The 20,157-nt window shown below is 41.2% G+C and overlaps 1 protein-coding gene across 1 annotated transcript in view; it reads left to right on the top strand.

Moving 5' to 3' along the window:
* Positions 1-20,157, top strand: part of COL15A1 (collagen type XV alpha 1 chain) — a gene marked incomplete at both ends in the record, with an annotated part of 180,159 nt that overhangs the window by 38,161 nt on the left and 121,841 nt on the right. The gene's annotated exons all lie outside the window — the stretch shown is intronic.

Raw genomic sequence — 20,157 nt, 5'->3', positions numbered from 1 at the left:
ACCTAATTAATGTGAGTGAGATTTTGACAGGAGAACAAAAATTTGCCACAGAGGAGAAGCCCATTAAAGCTACAAGCACAGTGATAAAAAGAAAAAAAAAATGATTTGAGACACAATTTCTTTTTCGGTGGATCTATGCCAGTTTCTACTACCTGAAACTTTGGTTCTTTAAATATCCTACCCCATGAAAGTCAAATCAGAATCGGAAGTAGAAAAGATAACCCCTACTGATGCAGGACAGTTTCTTCCTGTGCAGAATCTTATTACTGCTGGAAGAACTCCTAACCACACCATGAATGAAGACCAAGTGTGGTTATGTAAGTCTCCTTAGATCACTGGAGACTTGGAAACTGCTTTGGAAATGTTTTGCTGCGTGACATGATTGTCCTAGTCTAATAGTCTTCTCATTTTCCTGTGTCCAAATGTTTACTTTTTTTTTTTGTACATCTCATTTTTAAGTGCCTGTCGTGATAGGGATCTCACGCTTTCTATTCCATGACATTGGACTATGTTGTAAGCAATATTTTCCTGATGCTTGGTTTAAATGTTTTAATCTCCTGAAATCTGGTCTTGAGTTCTAGAAATGGGAATAATTTTTCTTTCTTTCTGGTGGTACAAATACATGAATGATATAAATTCTCCCTGTAACTACTAAAGAGTAAAGAAGTATATACTTCAGATCTTTTAGTCTACCTATTTCAGAAATGACTTATTTTTCATTTCCACAGTTCCTTTTAGAAATAATTTATGTATTAAAGATGAAAATGCTTGGAGACACAGGGAGATGAACCGACCCCCTGGTATTCAGGCCTTTTGCTGCTAAACTTGCTTCATCCAATGTCTACTTTGTCACTGTGTGCCTTAAGATTACTGCTTTCCAGGAATCTCTGGCCCGTTGAATATGTCTGTGCCGCTTTTCTGATGGCTGACCTCTCATTTTTCTCCACATAGCATGTATTTATATCTCTAAATTCCTTTTTATGTAAGAGAAACCGGGAATGAGTAAGCCTGCTTTAAGAGAAACAGTGCAGGTGCTTTCTGCTGTACCATTGTAGAAGCTATATGCAAAAGGAATAATACACTTTGAGATGTTTATGATTTGGTTAAATAATATCAAGAAAAATGCTCTTGGATTCAATTAATCACTGAGGGATGGGAAAGAAGTAACATTTTTTACAAAAGGAGAAAAGTTGTCTTTGCTTTCATCTTCCAGACAATTTCTTCAATGAGATCTAGTGAATTTGCTTACTGATAGGTGATGAAGCAGCTATAACCTTGATTTTTTGTTTTCCCCAGGGGAGTACCAAATTACGCAGAAGAGTGGAGGGTGTAGATTAAAAAAAACCTCATCAGCCCACCAGCAGCAGACTTGTGCTCTGCCATGTCTTTGGGAGAGATGCTAGAAAGATTAGTTAGAAAATTTTCATCAGTTTCCTATCAGGAAAAGTGTTTTGGTCAAGTCTTGGTTTTCAGAAAGCAGTCCTGATCACCCTGGTACCTAGATCATGGGCAGAACTCAAGTTGTAAAATTGTAATGTCAACCATGCTGAAGCTTGAATGACAGAGTTCTTCCTATGACTTGCTCTAGTCTCTTGAAGAAGTCATATTTATTCTTCCAGACTATCTAGGCACTTATCAGAGTTTTTCAGTTCTTGGCATTCAAATCAGCACAAGTGGTTCTGCAGTTTGTATTATGTTCATGTGCTCTAAAGGAAGCTTTACAAATTTCTTATAACATCTGGGTTTTATTATTTTATTATTAGCCAAACTGAACAGCTCTTTCTTGCTCTAAGTAACATGGTCAGCAGTAGTTTACATAAAGTAAATATTTGTCTTTTTCCTTGACTGTCTGTACACAGAATGGCTGTCATTAGGGTGTTGACATAAACTTTTCACTTGTGACATGTTGAGTTTAAGGGTTTAATCCTGAACTTTCATTGGCTCTTGATCCACTTGTGTGATTCATACAAGCAGCTACCCCATACCTTTTATGAATCAACATAATGAGTGTATGTATGTATATACATTTAAAAACTTGTTTCTATTGAGCAATTAGTGTGTGTGCTTTGAGTGTTGAATGTGTACTATCACACTGACTTACGTGGTGATAGGGCTGGATCAGTGTACTCTTTCCTAAGACAGAACACAGAGTAATGCTGGTCTGCATGAAGCACCATATGTTGTTAGGATAACTTAGATGGCACTGTATCCTCTTGTACCAGACTGAGCAGTTGGATATCATCAAACTGCACTTGAGCCTGAATTGAACAAGTCATTGTGTATCTTTTAGAGGCTGTTAGCAGCTGTTGTGCATTATTTTAATGTGGAGCTGAGCTTGATTTCATAGTTGGTAAAATGCCTTTCCTTGCAAAACATAGTTAATTTACTGTGGAAAATCAGTTGGGTTCAGTCAGGGTCATCTGTACAAGTAGCTTGAAGAGACCGACACCAACAGTAGAACAAATCTGATTTACTAAATTTGTTCCATTTTGTCAGTTTTCTAAATGGATTAGTTTTCTCTATAACACTCTCTATATTCTAATTCTCTTGGACAATAAACTACACATTTGCTAAGCTAGTCCACCAGGCAACAGATTGGGTTTTTTGGCTTTTTTTGAGGCTGCAGAAGGGGTAACAAGCTGGTATGGGTATATGGTTATAATGACTGTCTTCACTTCCTCTCTGAAGGTTTCCTGGTCACACTAGAAGCCTGCTGCACTGGAAGCCTGCAGAAAGCAGTTGTTTCCATGGTCTGAATAGAACTTAAGATCTCAATTTTGCTTGCATTTACTGCTAAATGGTGTTTGAAGGACCCGCTTTGGTGAGAAAGGCCATACTGAAGTGTCTCCTTTCTATGTAGCTCTGGCTCAGCTGTAAACAATGCAACACAAGAAATTTCTTGAAAGACATCCTAGTGGCATCCTGAGTATTTAAATGCATATATATATGTTTGGGCACTGCCATACCCACACATGGATTTCCCACAGCCGTGCACTATAGCTCTGTTACTCAATGTGTGTCCTATGCAGCAGCTGCTGTGTAGAAACTGCTGGTTCCAGGTACTTCTGGTAGTACCTGCTAGCAAGTGTCAATTTAAAGTGATTCAACTGATATTCATTTCCTGTATGTTAAGCACAATGCCTGACCCAGGTGATGTAGTGTTAGGTACTGAACTATGGCCTCTTGCTATAGAAGTGAATGGATGACTGGAGAGAAGGAAAAATACTGCTTCAAGTGGCTAGGAGTAGTTATCAGAATACAGTGATTTACACCAAGTGGATAAGAAAAGCCTTGGGATATTCAAGGGGCTCCGAAGAACTTATTTCTTAATCTAATGTGTTAATTTCCAAATCAAACAGTTCTTTTGGAAGCACTCTGTCCCTTTGTCTGTGGCTTCTTCCCCTTTCCTTTGGTGCATGAACAGTGGATTGGTTTCTTTTTTCTCACAGTGATATCTCACATTTGACCAAATTCATGCAGTAGCTTTGCCAACTTTCACTGTGTGCCTTGGCTGGAAAGACAGTGAATTGTGCAGTTTGGTGAAATCTGAATGTTTTATTTCAGATGCCATTAATGTTATCTACTTACAAGAGGATGCCTATTTACCACCTCTATTTCTAGGTCAACAAACAATCTTTTTTCCAATTTAGCAAACTCATACGATTACAACAGTTTTAAAACACAACAAAATTAGGTAGCAATTTGGATTGTGGTACATTCTTTCTGTGCAGTCTTTCCATCTCTGGTAGCTCCTGTTCCCAAACATGGAAAGTCAAGACACTGCAAAGAGTACAGGTAGAATTATTGAATGTGCCCTGCAAAGAATTGCAGTATTCTAAATTTATATCTGTTTTTTAGCGCAAGCTGAGAATAACCAGGGTCTGAACCAAGATTTTTGGAGGTGTTCTGGAAGAACAGGTGTTTTCTAGAGGCACTCAAGCATGTTTCATCCCAAATTTTCAAGTGATGAGGCCTGAATCTGGTAATAGTGATTTGGTGATGAGACTTTGTTTTGAACTGCACTGTCATTCACGGTCCCTTCCTTCATCTTCAGCACAGAAGATAGAATGTTAACAAAAATGGGATCTGGACAGTTCATTCTATGCTTAAAAATACCCAGGGTCTTATGACTCTAGGTCTACACTGCTGCCACTGAATCCACTCAAAACTGCTCAGGTAATATTGGCTTCCAATCCTCTCTGTGGCATAGCTTTCTCTGATCTCTGAAATCACAATTCTACGCATAGTTGGGATGTCAGACTCTACTTTGACTTTCTCTGTACTCTTTTGGTGGTCAGTGACTAAGAGGGCATTATATTGCATGTTCGTTGCTCATTAAATTTTATATTCACTTCCCTTCTTACAAGTAAGACTTATTACCTAACTCAAGGAGAACAGAACCCCCCTAGAAATAATTATAATTGTGCTGCCTGTTAAGAGTAAGTTGGTGACTCCTGAGAGAAAAGAATATTGCTCCAAGATACACTTCAGGGTTTTCTGGAAGCACCAGCTATGTTGCACGGAATAGCATGTAATTGGAGTTCACTGCAAAACAATTTCAGAAACTGTATGGCATCCAAGCTCTGATTTATCATCTCAGGTAATATTTCATATGGCTAAACTCAAACAGTAAAAGGAAGCATACAAAAGGTAGAAACAGACTTAGATGACATGGCAGAAATGTAGAGACACTGCCTGAAAGTACTGTAATGAGGTCAGAAAAGCCAAAGACCATGGTGAAACTAAATCTAGCAAGAGATGTGAAGAGCAACAGGAAGGGCTTCTACAGGTATATGCACAGCAAAAAGAAGACTAGAGAAAATGTAGATCCGCTGCTGAATGGGGCAAGGAACCTTGTGGCAGGGACTTGAAAACAGCTAAGGTACTCACGCCTTGTTTGCCTTGCTTTTTACTGGTAGGATTTCCCTTCAGGAAACTGAGCCCCTGAACTCACTGGGAAATTCTGGAACAAGGAAGATTTATTCTCCATTGAGAACTGTGTGAGGGAACATTGAAAGCAGTTAGAAATGCACAAGTCCATGGGACCTGATGGGACACATCCAAGGGGGTTCATAAAGTTGACTGTTTTCATTGAGACAGGACTCTTAATTATCTTTGGAAGATACTGGAGATCAGGAGAGGTTCCTGCAGATGAGAAGGAAAACAATGTCACTCCTAATATCAAGAAGGTCAAGGAGCACATAATCATAAAAGCCATCTCCAGACCTTGTAAGAACAAGGTGATTAGGAGTAGTCAGCACTTATTTGTGAAGGGGAAAATCATGCCTGACAAACTTGGAGCCTTCTGCAACAGAATGACAAGCTCAGTGGGTGAGGGAAAGAGTGTTGATGGTGATTAGCTGAGGTGTTGACTTCTGCAAGACTTTCAATGCTGTCTTCTGTAACACCCACATTGATAAACTCAGGAACTATGGACTAGATAAATGGACAGTGAAGTGAATTGACAACTGTCTGAACTACCTGTGCTTGAGGGGGTGTAATCAGTGATATGAAGTTCTAGTTTTGGATGGTCGGGTTTGGGGGGGTGGGGGTTCTGCAGGGATGGCTTTTGCAAGAAGCAACCAGAAGCACTCTGCAGGCCTGAGAGAGCTAACACTGGCCAGCTCAAGGCCAGAGTTGTTAGCCAAGGCCAAGCCCATCAGTGACGGTCACAGCACCTCTGTGAATTATATTTAAGAAGAAAAAAACAGCAAGCAGACGCTTTTTGCCACCAGAGAAGGGAGTGAGAAGAGCTAAGAAACTCTGCAGCTGGATGCCAGTTACTACTTGTGTACCCTGTGGTACATACTGAGACCAATACTTTTTTAATATCTTCATTAAACAACATGGTTGATGTGATAGACTGCTGCAGATGACACAAAGCTGGAATAGCTGATACATGGGATGGTTGTGTTGTCATTCAGAGAGACCTTGACAGGCTGAAAAAAAGTGCATCAACAGAAATCTCCTGATACTCAGCAAAGGAAAATGCAAAAGGAAAGTCCTGCACCTGGTGAGGATTAACCTAGTCCAAGCTGGGGTAGGAAAAATAAACTTGCTGAAAAGGGCTTGGGTGCTTTTGTACACAAGCTGATCATGAGCCAGTAATGCAGAAGGCCAAGAGCACCCTGGGTTGTATTTGGAAAAGCATAGGCAGAAGGAAGTGATTCTTCCCTTCCTCTCAGTGGTGAGGCCACATCTGGAGTACTGTGCCCGGGCCTAGGCTTCCCAGTTTAGGAGGGACATGGACATACTGGATAAGTGCAGTAAACATCAACTGAAATAAGGATTGGGGTGTCTGCCTTAGAGTAGCAATCTGCTGTATCTGCTCCAGTCTTTCTTTTAATGGAGTCCCAAAACTAGATGCAATATTTTACGTGTGGTATAATAAGTGTCAAGTAAAAGGGGAATAATCCTTTCCATTCTGCTTTTTTGTCCTGGCTGTGCTTCTGTCATTATAGGCAACAATGCTTTTGTCAGTCTTTGCTGCTTGGGCTTGCTGCTGCCATGTTGAGTGTGCTGCTCAGCAGGACCCCCACATCCTTTTCACCAGAAAAGTTGCTCTGCTGGTATTCTCACAAATACTTCTTCCTTGACTGATGTGGGACTGTATAGTTGTCCTTGTTGAATTGTATAAGTTTCTCATTGTTCCGTTCCTTTAACCTTTCTCAATCCCTCTGGATGGTACCCCTGCTCTTTGAGCACATCAGTCCTTCCCCCACCTTTGATGTCACTTAACATGATGTCCTAACAGCCCACTGCATTGCCTCCTCAAGTCACTGGCAAAGTGATTAAACAAGGCAGATGTCAGAGTCGACACCCATGGTTCACTTGTTACCTCAAGGTAGAGAATGCCCCATTAATCACTACCCTCTGGGCCCAGTCATCCAACCAGTTGTTTGTCCATGTAGCTGCCTGATAGAAGAATATTGTATCAATGCTTGCAGAAGGGTTTGAATGGCTTGAAGTGTCTAAGGCATTCTGGTTTTAACAGCTTAATTATATGCTTAATTATCAAATTATTTATTTAAATAAGAATTACTAAGATTGGCTCTTCTGTGCCATTCAGAACAAGGGACCAAGCTAGACTTCTGAATTTCTATGTACATACCTATCCATATCACTGTAGATACCAAAGGATTAATGTTACGGTACACTGTAGTGTAAAAAAAACCTGAAGTCCAGCTGCATTATCCTCTTGCAAAGAGAGGCTTATGCAAGCTGCAACTCTCACTACATGCAGAAGAAAATAGAGTTTATTTTCATAAATAAATAATTTTTCCCCTCCTCCCGTTTCTAGGAATTCTTTCATATTTGCAATTCCTAACATCAAAGTATCCATTGATCAGGCTCAGTAATCTTCCTTGCCAGTCCATGGGCTGCATCAGAGTGGAGTGAGGTGTGAGGGAACAGTGTCTCTCTACAGTATGGATCTTTATTTCTGCCACCCACTTTGGTTAACTAAATACTGACTTAATACACTTCTGTGAATATGATGCTTTTATATCCTCAGAGGGCCAAAGTGTTAGCTTTTCTTAGCCTTCAGCTTTTCAAAGCTATTACAGTTCCATCTGTTTCAACACTTTGCCAAACCAACATAGCTCTTGACTTGGTAGGAGGAACCACTCAGCTGCAAGGAATGTTCCACAGTAGCACTGCCATTTTGTGGTGTTTGTGAGCGTATGTATGAGTCTAACCCTTTCCTGCTCTTCAGTGTAAAAAAACAAGCAAACATTTTATCCTTTACAGCCTATCTGTGAATGTGGTTTACCACACATGGTTTGATTTTTTTTCTTCTTGTGGTGGTTTGACCCTGGCTGGAGGCCATATGCCCACCAAAGTTGCTCTATCACTCCCCTTTTCAGCTGGACAAGGGAGAAAATACAATTGAGAGGCTTAGGAGTTGAGATAAGGACAGGAAGAGATCATTCTGCAATTAGTGTCACAGTCAAAACAGACTCAACACAAAATAAAGGAAAAAAACCTCTCATTTATTACACTACACTGTGCACCCAGTGACACCAGAGTCAGATAGTGAGAAGTGTGACCCGATCTTAAAACACTTCTGCCCACCCCTCCCTTCTTAGCAGACTTCACTTTAGACATGATTTTGCTCCCTTTTTCCCCTGCTCATTGTGGCACAGGGGAGGGGTGAGAAATGGGGGTTTCAGCCAGTTCCTCATGAGATGTTCTCCTTCTGAGGTGGAGGGAGCATTCCTCACACCCTTCCCCTGCTCCAGCGTGGGGTCCCACCCCCAGGAGACAAGTCCTCCATAAACTTCTCCAACTTGAATCCTTTTCCACAGGGCTTCAGCTCTTCACCAGATGCCCCAGCGTGGGTCACTGCTATGGGGTACACTCATAAACCACAGAATGTCTCTCAGTCTCTCAATCCCAGACTTCTCCAGCCTGGGCTTCCACAGGGTCAAAAGTCCCCCCAGCAAACCTGCTCCAGCGTGGAGATCTCTCTCTCTCCTCTCTGTGTCTCTGTCTCTCTCCATGGGCTGCAAGTGCTGGCAGAGGCTTGCTTCAGTGCGAGTCACAGTGTCTTCTGTATGTCTCCACCTGCTCCAGCGTGGGGCCTCTCCACAGGCTGCAGGTGGGGTCTCTGCCTTTTCCATGGGCTGTGGGGGGACACCCGCTCCACCATGGGTTTCTCCACAGGCTGCAGGGGCATCTTTCTCTCCGGCACCTGGGACACCTCCTCCCAGCACTCACTGGCCTTGGTGCCTGTACAGTTCCTTCCATTTTCTCACTCCCTTCTACAGGGGCAAAAAGTAGCTGCTTGGGGTTTTTTTTCTCCTAAATGTGATTCCCAGAGGCACCACGACCATCACTGATGGGTTCGGCATTGGTCAGCAGCAGGTCCAGCCTTGAGCCCAGCTGGTGTTTGGTCTGTCACACCTGCAGAGAGCTTCTGGCTGCTTCTTGCAGCAGCCACCCATGCAGCACCCCCTACTCCTCCACCAGATCCCCACCACACACAACTACAGCACTTCTGCCTTTAGTTTTTTTTCAGATACAATCTGAAATGGTATCTAACATATAAAATTTTTCTCTGCTGAAAATTCTGTCTCTTGCTGAAAATGACCTATCATTTATTTTAGTGAAATTGTATTAATTGTAGAAAACACTTATCTTAGATAGTTTTGAAGTTTTAATTAGAGTTCTATAATATATAATAGTGTATAACTGCATTTGTTTTTAAAATAAACAATACTTGACTGTGGTCTTTAATTTTGCTTGGGGTAATGTGAGCGAGCATCTGCGTGGTGCTCAGCTACAACTGGGCCTAAACCACAACACGCACTCAAAATAATTCTAGTTTGGCCTTATCTTATAATTAAGGACTTGATTCTACAAGTGTATTTCTTGCTGTTGTTTTTTTTCTGGTGCACTTATAGAGATACATATATCTATCCTATGTGAATCTGGCAAATAAGTACCACATGGCAATTTCCTGGCTCAGAGATATGATGACAGGAGGGGTGGAGTGTGATGTTCAGTATAAAACTGAACTTCCTTAAAATTTAAAAGATGCATTCTCAGTGGAAAAATAAACAAATCACTGTTGGCCTGAAGCATTGTGGCTCCTTTTTGCACTTAACTTACAGAATTTCAAAAGATAGAACAGATTTGTGACAGCTCTGTAACTGCTTTGCCCACACCAGTGTGAGTTCTCCAACAAAGAAGTTTTCCTGACTTCTCTCGAAATACTACCTTTCAGAAAACTGTTTTTTTCTATGTTGATCAAAGTTACTTTTTATTTCTGAAAAAAAAAAAAAAAACAATGGGGAAAGACTGCTGTGCCAACTAGGAGTTAATACAGAAACGCCTGAATATTTATGAAAATGAAAGTGAAATGAAAACATACTTATCAGTTTTATGGGATATTGAAGTTACTTGTGTCCTAAATACCCTTTTTCAAGATACATTGTGTCTATACATAGAAGAAGCTACTGTCTCATTTAACTTCTACACAGTCAGCACAACAAAACTTTACTAGTAAATGTGTGATTTGGTATAAATCCCTGAGGCAGCTGTGAGGAGAGCTAGATTATCTACATGAACACCTTGGCTTGCCATCTGTTCAATGTATAATAACAGTACTGTACCCATACACTGAAGTGGTTTGAAAATATTAACTACATAATTCCTTACGCCATACCTGTGTTTATTATATATCCTTGTGCTTATTATAAATGAACAAAATTTATTTTTCCCCTCTATGATCACTTAGCTCTGCTGTGTTTTCTCTGTGGATAAACCTTTAAATGCAGATCAGTGCAACGCAAGCAATGCAGAGTGAAATCCGTGATGGAAGTCATGTAGGACAGCCTGTTAGAGTGACACAATTATCTAAGTGGTTGGTAGGCAGTGTTTATTTCTGAGGAAGCTGAGACAACTGTGTGACTCAAATTCCTTTTGGTCTTCCCATTTTTTATTCCAAGTATGCAAAAGGCACAGGCTTTTCCAGAAAAAAAGCAAAGACGTGGGGGGGCACTCAGACCTTTTCTCTACATCTTCACGCAATGTGCACAAGGGTCAGGGAGGATCTCAGTCCTAATGCCTGCATCTTTCCTGAAGTGCAACTGAATCCATTTAACTGACCTTAGATGGTTCTCTACATACTCTATAACAGTCATGACAGAAAAGAGGTCTCAACAGCCAGATTGCTCAAAATGCATCTTGTATGTAGTAGGGTAGCCTAAAGATTGAGGGCCTCTTTTATGTCATCTGATGAGTTCCCAGAATTAACCTCTCTTTGTCCAACCCAGAGACTTAAAGCATTCTTCAGCTTGGAAGGCCAATGGTATCCTGGGCTCCATCAGAAGAGGAGTGGCCAGCAGGGACAGGGAGGTGATTGTCCCTCTCTACTCTGCCCTCATGATGCCCCATCTGGAGTACTGTGTGCAAGTCTGGGGCCCGAAATACAAGAAAGATGTAGAACTCTTGGAGAGGGTTCAGAGGAGGCCACAAGGCTGATTAGGGGGCTGGAGCACCTCCCCTACAAAGAGAGGCTGGGGGAGCTGGGCTTGTTCAGCCTGAAGAAGAGAAGGCTGTGGGGGGGACCTCACTGCAGCCTTCCAGTACCTGAAGTGAGCAGAGAAACAGGAGGGGAATCAACTTTTTAAAAGGGAAGATTATGGCAGGACAAGGGGGAATGGATTGAAGCTAAAGGAGGGAAGGTTTAGATTAGGTACTAGGAGGAATTTCTTTTCAGAGAGAGTGGTAAAGTGCCAGAATGAGCTACCCAGAGAGGTGGTGGGTACCCCATCCCTGGAGGTGTTCAAGGCCGGGTTGGATGGGTCCCTGGGCCACTTCTTCTAGATCCAGGCCTGGAGGTTGGTGGCCCTGCCTGTGGCGCGGGGGGGTGGGGGGGGACCTGTGTGATCCTTGGGGTCCCTTCCAGCCCAGACTATTCTATGATTCTATGATTCCCCTGAAGACAAAACTTTTGCTAAACAGCTAGAATATATAGTATATATACCTGGCATCCTCTCTTTCCTTACAGGTATATCACCACTTCATCAGCTGTTCTTGTTCAATATTCTATTACTGTTAACTTGTAAACCCTAAGTGCCTATTTCAGCCACGCTATATTTTGAGAAGTTTTCACTCCTGGATAAGGTGATGACATGGGCCCAGTCATCACTACATGGGTAATTATAGAGACAACAGTCAGACTCTTGCAGAAGGCCAAATAACAATCAAAAGTAGCAACAAAGGGAACTTTCATTGACCAAGTAGAGAAAATATCTTCACCATTACAGTGATTTGTTTTTGGAAGAGGTTGCTGAGAGAGGTGAGATATCCATCCTTGCAGGTATCCTAAACTTGAGTAGACAGGGCACTGAGCAAATTGATTCTTCAGGTTAGCACTGTATTGAGAATCAGATTGGGCGAGATGACCTTCGTAGGGCCCTTCTAAACTAATTTTTTTCTGTGACTTTAAGTAGGGAGACTTTGCATACTTAATCTCTTTGTGAATTTTGTTCTAAGTGACTTCTTCACTTTAAGGCCATTTAATGAATATATCTGTGCTCTAAGTAAGTATTCAGGAAGACATTACTGTAATTCTTATTTTCTTGATAGCAGATATAAATTGTCAGGGAGCAACAAAGGCTGGTGCCCTATTGAGGTCAGGGAACATGAAGACGAGAAGTGACCTCACATAGTTCCACAGTACATAGTTCCACAGTAGCAAAGCAAAATGATGACCAAGTTCAGGCAAGAGTCCAATTCATTGCAAAACTCCACAGTGATGAGGCAGGTCCAATGTCAAAACGGGAATTTGAATCTGTGGGTGAAGTCTGTGGGCCTGGATCATGTGGATACATGTGGATACATGGACATTGCTGCATTGGAGCTGCAGCATGGTGCAGATAAGGACCAAAAGCAAGATCTGCAGTTTAAAAGCAACTGCCAAAAAGAGTGAGGAGGGATACTGCTGTGGCTTCTTAGCACTGTTTTTGCAGGAGCTGTTAAATGTACAGAATCATAGAATGGCCTGGGTTGAAAGGGACCTTAATGATCATTTAGTTCCAATCCCCTGCCATGGGCAGGGACACCCTCCACTAGACTGGTTGCTGAAAGCCCCATCCAACCTGGCTTTGAACACTTCCAGGGAGGGAAGCATCAACAACTGCTCTGGACAACTTGTTCCAATTACTCACCACACTTATTCCGCCCACCTTCAACTTAAGGCCATTACCCCTTGTTCTTCTATCACTACATGCCATTGAAAAAAGCCCCTCTCCAGCTGCCTTGTAGGTCTCCTTTAGGTACTAGAAGGCTGCTTTAAGATCTTCCTTGGAGACTTCTCTTCTCCAGACTGAACAAGCCCAACTGTCTCAGCCTGGCTTCATAGGAGTAATGCTCCAGCCCTCTCATCTGATTATCTTTGTGGCCATCCTCTGGACTTCACAGAATCACAGAATCACAGAATCTTAGGGGTTGGAAGGGACCTCAAGAGATCATCGGGTCCAACCTCCAACAGCTCCATGTCTGTCTTGTATTTGGGACCCCAGATCTGAATGCAGTATTCCAGGTGGGAGCACAGTAGAGGGGCAGAATTGTGTCCCTGGACCTGCAGGTCATTCTGATCTTGTTGCAGCTCAGGGCATGGTTGGGTTTTTGGGCTGCAAGCATGCATTACTGACTCATGTTGAAATTTACACCAATCAACACCCCCAAGTCCTTCTCTTCAGGGCTGCTTTCAATCCATTCTGTGCCCAGACTGTAGTTGTGCTCGGGATTGCCATGACCCACATGCAGAAACTTACAATTGACCTTGTTGAACTTTATGTTGCTCTCATGGGCCCACATTTCATGCAGGGTCCCTCTGGATGGCATCCCTTCCCTCCAGCGTGTCAACCTCACCACATAGCTTGGTGTCATCAGCAAACGTAGTGAAGGTGCACTCAATCCCACTGTCCATGTGCACCTCCAGTTTCCTTAGGAAGTCTCAACCCTGATCTCCTAAAATTCTTCATTCTCCCAGTCCCTGCCGTTGCCTTCTGAGACTTGGGCAGCGTGGCTTGAGCCGTTCCTGCTGAAGACCTAGGCAAAAAAGTCATTGAGTTCCTCAGCCTTCTCTGTATCCTGGGTAACCAGGTCTCCCATTTCATTCTAGAGAGGGCCTACATTTTCTCTAATCTTTCTTTGATCACTGATGTACCTATACAAGCTTCTCTTGTTTGCCCTTTATGTCCCTGATCAGATTTAATTCTATCCAGGCTGTTGCTTTCCTAACCTGATCCCTGCCTGGTCAGACAATCTCTCTGTATTCCTCCCAGGTTACCTGTCCTTGCTTCCACCCTCTATGGGCTCCCTTTTTTGCTTTTAGCTTTGCTGCCTTGTGTCTGTTATTTTAATATGGCCAGCTGAAATTATCTGAGAGATGGGATGGCACGTGTTTCTTGAAAATCTCTTTCCTTGGCAGACAAAAAAAATGCTTCTGAAGTTTTCTTTACTGTGCCTGACACAACCCATGCAGCCTTTTAACAGCAAAACCTCAAGTATTGCAGAGATCAATTTTGTCTGTGTTCATTCATCTTTATTTTGTGCCAAGGGACTGACATTGTAATTGTCACTTATTAAATGGTAGATCAGGAATTGTGCACAGGAATGTCCAGATTCTTCAGAGAGAAATTGTTATTTATAACTGCTTCCAGCCTTCTTCTTCTCTATGTTAAAGCATTTTGTGCTTCAGCCAGCTGTTCAAACATATAGTTCTGCTTGTGTAGGCCATTGACGCTGTACTTTGAAGTCTGGATCATTTCAAAAGAAACTGCCCTCCACTTTCTGAAGTCAGTATTGGTACTGGCTTCTTTTCCCCTCGATTGTTTTGAATTCCAACCATGTGAATGCCATTTTGCAGTGCTTGAATGCAACTCTTTTCAATCAGTTAACTGCAATGAGTTGTGGAGAGAAAGTAATTTTGTTTTCTTCAGCATTTCTGTAACATCTCTGACCCCTGGCTACAAACCAACCCACGTGTGAGGGGAGGTGCTCCAGGTACCGAGAGCAAGGACATACAAGCGTGCCACAGAGAGCGGCAATTGACCTACAGGCATTAAAGAAGGAAAACTGATTTTAGATACCTGTTAAATTGTAATCCTTTTTGTTTGCAGCAGATGATCTGCAGCTACTAACAAACTAACTTTTTTGTACTATTAGTGGTATAGTTTTTCCAGTTTCCTACATCAACATTCACTCAGATGAACTGAATGCTAAAATGAATGCAAGAGCTAGGAAGGACCTTGAAAAAAATTCTGGAAAAAATACAGCTCTTGTTCCTCTGGGCACGAGCTGACCAGTGAAAAGATACAGGGATTTTCCAAGATGTGAACAATTTAGATTTCCCTATGGGCAGTCTTCTTTGGCTACCAGCCATCAGTGAAGACTGAAGCAAGAAGATACCCTGTGAGATAGAAAGTAGGTGGTGTCTCTATTGCTAACAGTGTATGACTCGTGGGGTGCAGAAAAATGTGGCTGCTTGCTGAGGCTGTGGTAGGGTTTTTACTTACCTCTTTTCTTTCTATTGCAGACCAAATTTGGTCTAATTACTGCTGGATATATCCTTGCATTTGAAGTTAAGCCAAGGCCAAGGCAAAGCTGCTATGTTTAAACATAAATTTGTTTAGCTTGTACCTTTGCCTTCCTTAAAAAGGCTTAAGTTTTTCTTGCTTTCTGTCTAGAAGGAATGCAGAAGTGAGATCAAGCTGGAGAATCAGCTTTCTATAGTTTTAGCCATTACTCTACACAAAAGTTGTTATTTGCATTCCTTAAGCAATTCTGACACACTTTAAAAAATAATATTAGCAGTATCAATTTGGGGTTTTTTAATGTAAAGTGAAACTTTGGAATTTTCTCAACATTACCCCACTTCCCTCAGTAAATTCTGTAACCTTGGAAACCTGTTTTAACATGTCTCAGCTCAGCTGTGGTTCCTGAAAGTCAAATTCCCATCTCTGTGTCAGTCACAAGATGCAGACATCTCAGAGGGGCTGCCAGCCATGTAAGTCATCCCTGTGATGTGAGAAGCTCATAGTGTTTGGTTCAGGTCTTCTAGGGCTGCTGGCTCAAAGGTGAGGAAGACAAAAAGACCTTCTAATGTTTTCATGCTCCCTGTTTTGAAGTCAAGGTTAGTCCAGGTTCTACTGACAAAACTGATACAGCATCACAGCCTTGAGACTGCACAGATAAAGGAGTAAGGGCAGATGGGATGTATTGAATCTTATCAACATTCTTTCCAACGTTAGTGACTGGGGTATGACCAGAGTATTGCAATGACTAATTGTAACATGTTTAATGAGTGGTTCAGTCATTCCGTGTTTGAGTTGCTTAAATCCTGAAATTATGTGAAGTTGACACATTTGGGTCAAGACACTACTGAAAGATGGCTTCACTGCACAGAAATTAGACGTTTTCCAACATAACTCTGAAAGTTTTTTAAATTGCTACAAATTCCACAGATTAATATGGATTTCATGGTATATTTAATGCATACAAGTTTTTGAACTCATACAGGAATTTTTAAATGGCTAGGGACCTTGTAAGAGCTGTTGATATTGAACAGATTTTTACAGAAGCTCTAAATCACAGAAATCACATTTTCAACCACCTATATGGCGAGATAGTGAATTTGATGCAAAATTTTGTTTTCAGAACTCCTGCTAAAAATTTGCACCCTGAGGAAGAAAGGAGAAAAAATTGTCTTAAAATGCAAACTTTATAACATCAAAGGGGAGTTGACCAGTTTCAAGTTTTTCTGTTTCTATAATCTGCAATAAAAATCTATCTGATTAAAACTGCCAAGTAACTGATTCCTTGTATATGGGTAATAGTAGCCATAAAGATAACCCAAAGTCTATGAGATGTCTCTCTTTGCAGACATATTAGAAATGTGAAGTCACTGGTAGAATTGAGAGCTGATTTGTATTTCTACCTCTTATAAGGAGTTGCAATTTTAATGCAATTTTAATTGCATTAAAATGAAAGAAATATGCCATGCATTGAAAATCCCATACCTTTTTTCTTTAACACAATTATGGCCAAAGAGCTTGATCCAAAGCCACAGTAAGGAACTTATTTTTTCACTGAAAGGTGGTAGAACACGAGACTCTTACTATTAGGCTTGCGGATTCAAGCCCCACGTTGGGCATCAAAAAGGACTGTGGTGGTTTCACCTCGGCTGGAAGCCAGATGCCCACCAAACTCACCCTTTTCAGCTGGACCAGGAAGAAAATGTATATGTTGAGAGGCTTTGAGGTTGATATAAGGACAGGGAGAGATCATACGGCAATTAGTGTCATGGGCAAAACAGGCTCAACATGGAATAAGATAACCCAAAGATCCAATTTATTATACTATACACACACACACACACTCTCTCTGAAACCAGATTTGGATAATAAAAAGTGTAAACAAATCTTAAAACACTTCCCCCCACCCCTCCCTTCTTCATGGACTTTATTCATAGCTTCTTTCCCTTCCCACCCCCCAACCCTGCCCTAAGGTGGCACAGGGAGGATATGGGGATGGGGTTTCAGGTCCTCGCTGTTCATCTTTCTGCAGGGGAATCTCTCTCGCCAGCGCCTGGAGTGCCTTCTTCCCCCACTTCTTCACTGACCTTGGTGTCTGCACAGCTCCTTACATCTTCTCACTCCCTTCTCTGGTGGCAAAAAGTGGCCACTTGTGGTTTTTTCATCCTAAATGTGATTTCCAGATGTGCTGTGACCGTCAATGATGGGCTCAGTCTTGGTCAACGATGACTCCAGCCTTGAGCCCACCTGGTATTTACTCTGTTGGGCCTAGAGGAAGCTTCTACCTGCTTCATGCAGAAGCCACCCCTGCAGCCCCCACCCCCTTCTTCACCAGGATATTAAGCAGGAATTAGGATATTGCTATTGGTCTCTTTGTTACAAGAAGTTACATAAGATGCAGTTAACCAAAGGGAAAACATTTCTATGCTGTCTATAAAGTAGATTAAAAATTAGAATAAAGGTGTGCCACGGTCAGTATTTCAATCATCTGATGACAATCAGAATACTCAAAAGCATAAAATTAAGCACAAGAAAAACAGACCTCTTTGAGTGGGTCCACAGGAGTGGACCTGTGAGAACAGGCTGGGAGACTTGGGGTTGTTCAGCCTGGAGAAGGCTCCAGGGAGACCTTATTTTTGCTTGTTTATAATGGGATGCAGTAATAGGACAAGGAGTAATGGCTTTAAACTGAAAGAGTGTAAATTTAGATATTAGGAAAAAATTCTTCACTATGGTGAAGGCACTGGAACAGGCTGCCCAGGTGTCACAGTTTAACCCTAGCAAGCAAATAAACACCACACAGCCGCTGACTTGCTCCCCCTGACAGGATTGGGAAGAGAAGCAGAAAAGTGAAAGTGAGAAAATTCATGGGTTGAGATAAAAAGAGTTTAATAGGGCACCCAGAAAAAGGAAGATAATAGTGATAGTAACAGCGATAGTAATAATATACACACACAAAACTTTGCGATGTTTTTAGCAATATTCTGTATTCTGTACTATGAAATTTCTTTCTGTACATTTGTACCCAATTTGTCTTTTTTTCTTCCTCCACTTTCTCCTAAAATTGCCTTCAATACTGTTTTAAGGACTTAAACTTTTATAGTCCTTGGGAACCTTTTACAAAACATTTCCTTTGCCACGTGCTCATTTTTATGTTCTCTGTTACAGGTAAGAAAGGAACATCTCTTCTGAGGCTCTTGAGATTTTATTTCTCCAATGTTATTACTCGTATATCTTCTATATCAGCAAAAAACCCATATCATTTAGTAAAGTTAACACAGTAGGGAAAGTTTTACTCTACAGTCTTTCTAGAAAAATGTTATTTGTGAAAGGAAGCCTCACATAAATGCTGTTAGTCATGATCTGCCTCTGCAAAGTGTTCTGGACTGTATCAGCTAGAGTGCTGTTAGTATTTACAGCCATATCAAGCATGCCAATTATAAAAAAAACCTCATCAAACCTCCCTGCTGCATGGAAAATAGTTTTCATTATGTGACCTATTGCATAGTGCAGAGATCAGTGATGATGTAGAAGTCTGATTTCCTACTAATTGTAGTCAGGTCAAAGAATATACAGCAACTTGATAAATCAGTTCTGCAAGAAGCACAATAACAGATAGGTCTGCTCTTACCATGTATTACAGAGCTGGACAAACCTGTCTGTGTGTTTTAGTAACTCTTCACACAAAGGTGATTTGTCTTTTCAATCAAATAATCCTTTAGTCATTAGCTTTATTCTGGGGGGATTTAATGCTACTTTTCAGTAGGACTCCCATTAGATTTTTACTGTAAGGATATTGTGTAGGATTCTTTTGCCAAAGCTGTGGGAAGTTTCACTGAGATGTGAATTCAAAATAAATTTAGCCAGAAAATAAAAATGCCTCTTGGCAGGAACAATGAATATGTCACCACATAATAGAGGAAAATTTTATTATTTTCTTGAAAGCAACAAGATGTTCAGTCTTTTAACTACACCATTAGTTCTGGTTGCCAGGGATCTTTTTTTGAAATTTCACATTACTTTGCTAATAATGAGATGATATAAATAAGAAGATAGTATAGCCACAGTTCAGGAGAGTATTTTAGCATGTGCCTGCTTTTGGAAACTTAAGTACTTACATTGATGAGCTGACATGTCCCAGAAGGCACATCTCTAAATAGCATTGACGGGCTAGAGTCTAAAAACACCACCATCCTGCAGCCTACTGATATTTTGAGAAGGGTAAAGAAAACGTTCAATAGCTCCTGAAAGTGACAGAAGCAGAACTTGGGAGGCAGTTCTTCCAGACTTCGCAGGATTGTGGCCATAAAAATCAGTAGAATGGAAAATGCATGGCAAGCAAAGTTGTTTGAAAATTTAGGTGTTTGTAGTATTAATATTTGCCATAAAATTAATGATGGGGATTAATGTAGCACTTCAGAAACCTGAGACATCTGCCATGTTGGTTTTTTTACTATACTTCCCGGTCTTCCTGTTTTCCCAGCATTTCCTGCTTAAACCTCCCTCTAAACTTCATGTTATTTTCTATAGACCTTTCTTAAAGGCATTTTCTTCAGAATGAGTGCTTTCTACCACTCTTCCACTCCTCCAAGATTGTTCAAAAATTTTGCTTCCTTAGAAAGTCAGGGGATAATGTTCTTGACTTCAAGTGCGTGCATAAGAGTTTGTGCAATGTGGCCTTGAAGTTCTTGGAGCAGACTTACATCCCAATTAACTTTAAAATGCAAAATCTATGCTTAAAAATATAAGAGTTATTAAATGTGATTCTAAAATAAATAGTTTCACTTCACATGGCCTCTCATAACCTTTAGCATGCTGGGGACAAATGAAGTGGAGCTGCACAAAAAGAATGTTGAAACATGGCTATGGCTGATTTTTTTAAGGATCTGCACCTAGAAAAACATCTTTCACAAACTGTGAATCTAGACTGTTGTAATTCAAACAGTAACTCCATTGACCAATGTATGGAATGAAAGAAATTCCAATGGAAGGTAGGAAACTTTAGAAAGAGAAAGGTAATGACTAGAGCAGTCTGTATGAAGAAAACAGTCAAGCAGTGTGTGCTTTGAGAAAATTCCTTTTATTTTATAATCATGTTTTATATATG

Source organism: Gallinula chloropus (genome assembly GCF_964237585.1).
Source record: "Gallinula chloropus genome assembly, chromosome: 2".
Lineage (NCBI taxonomy): Eukaryota > Metazoa > Chordata > Aves > Gruiformes > Rallidae > Gallinula > Gallinula chloropus.
Note: the sequence above shows the minus strand (reverse complement) of the source record. Positions and strands in the feature narration are given on the sequence as shown.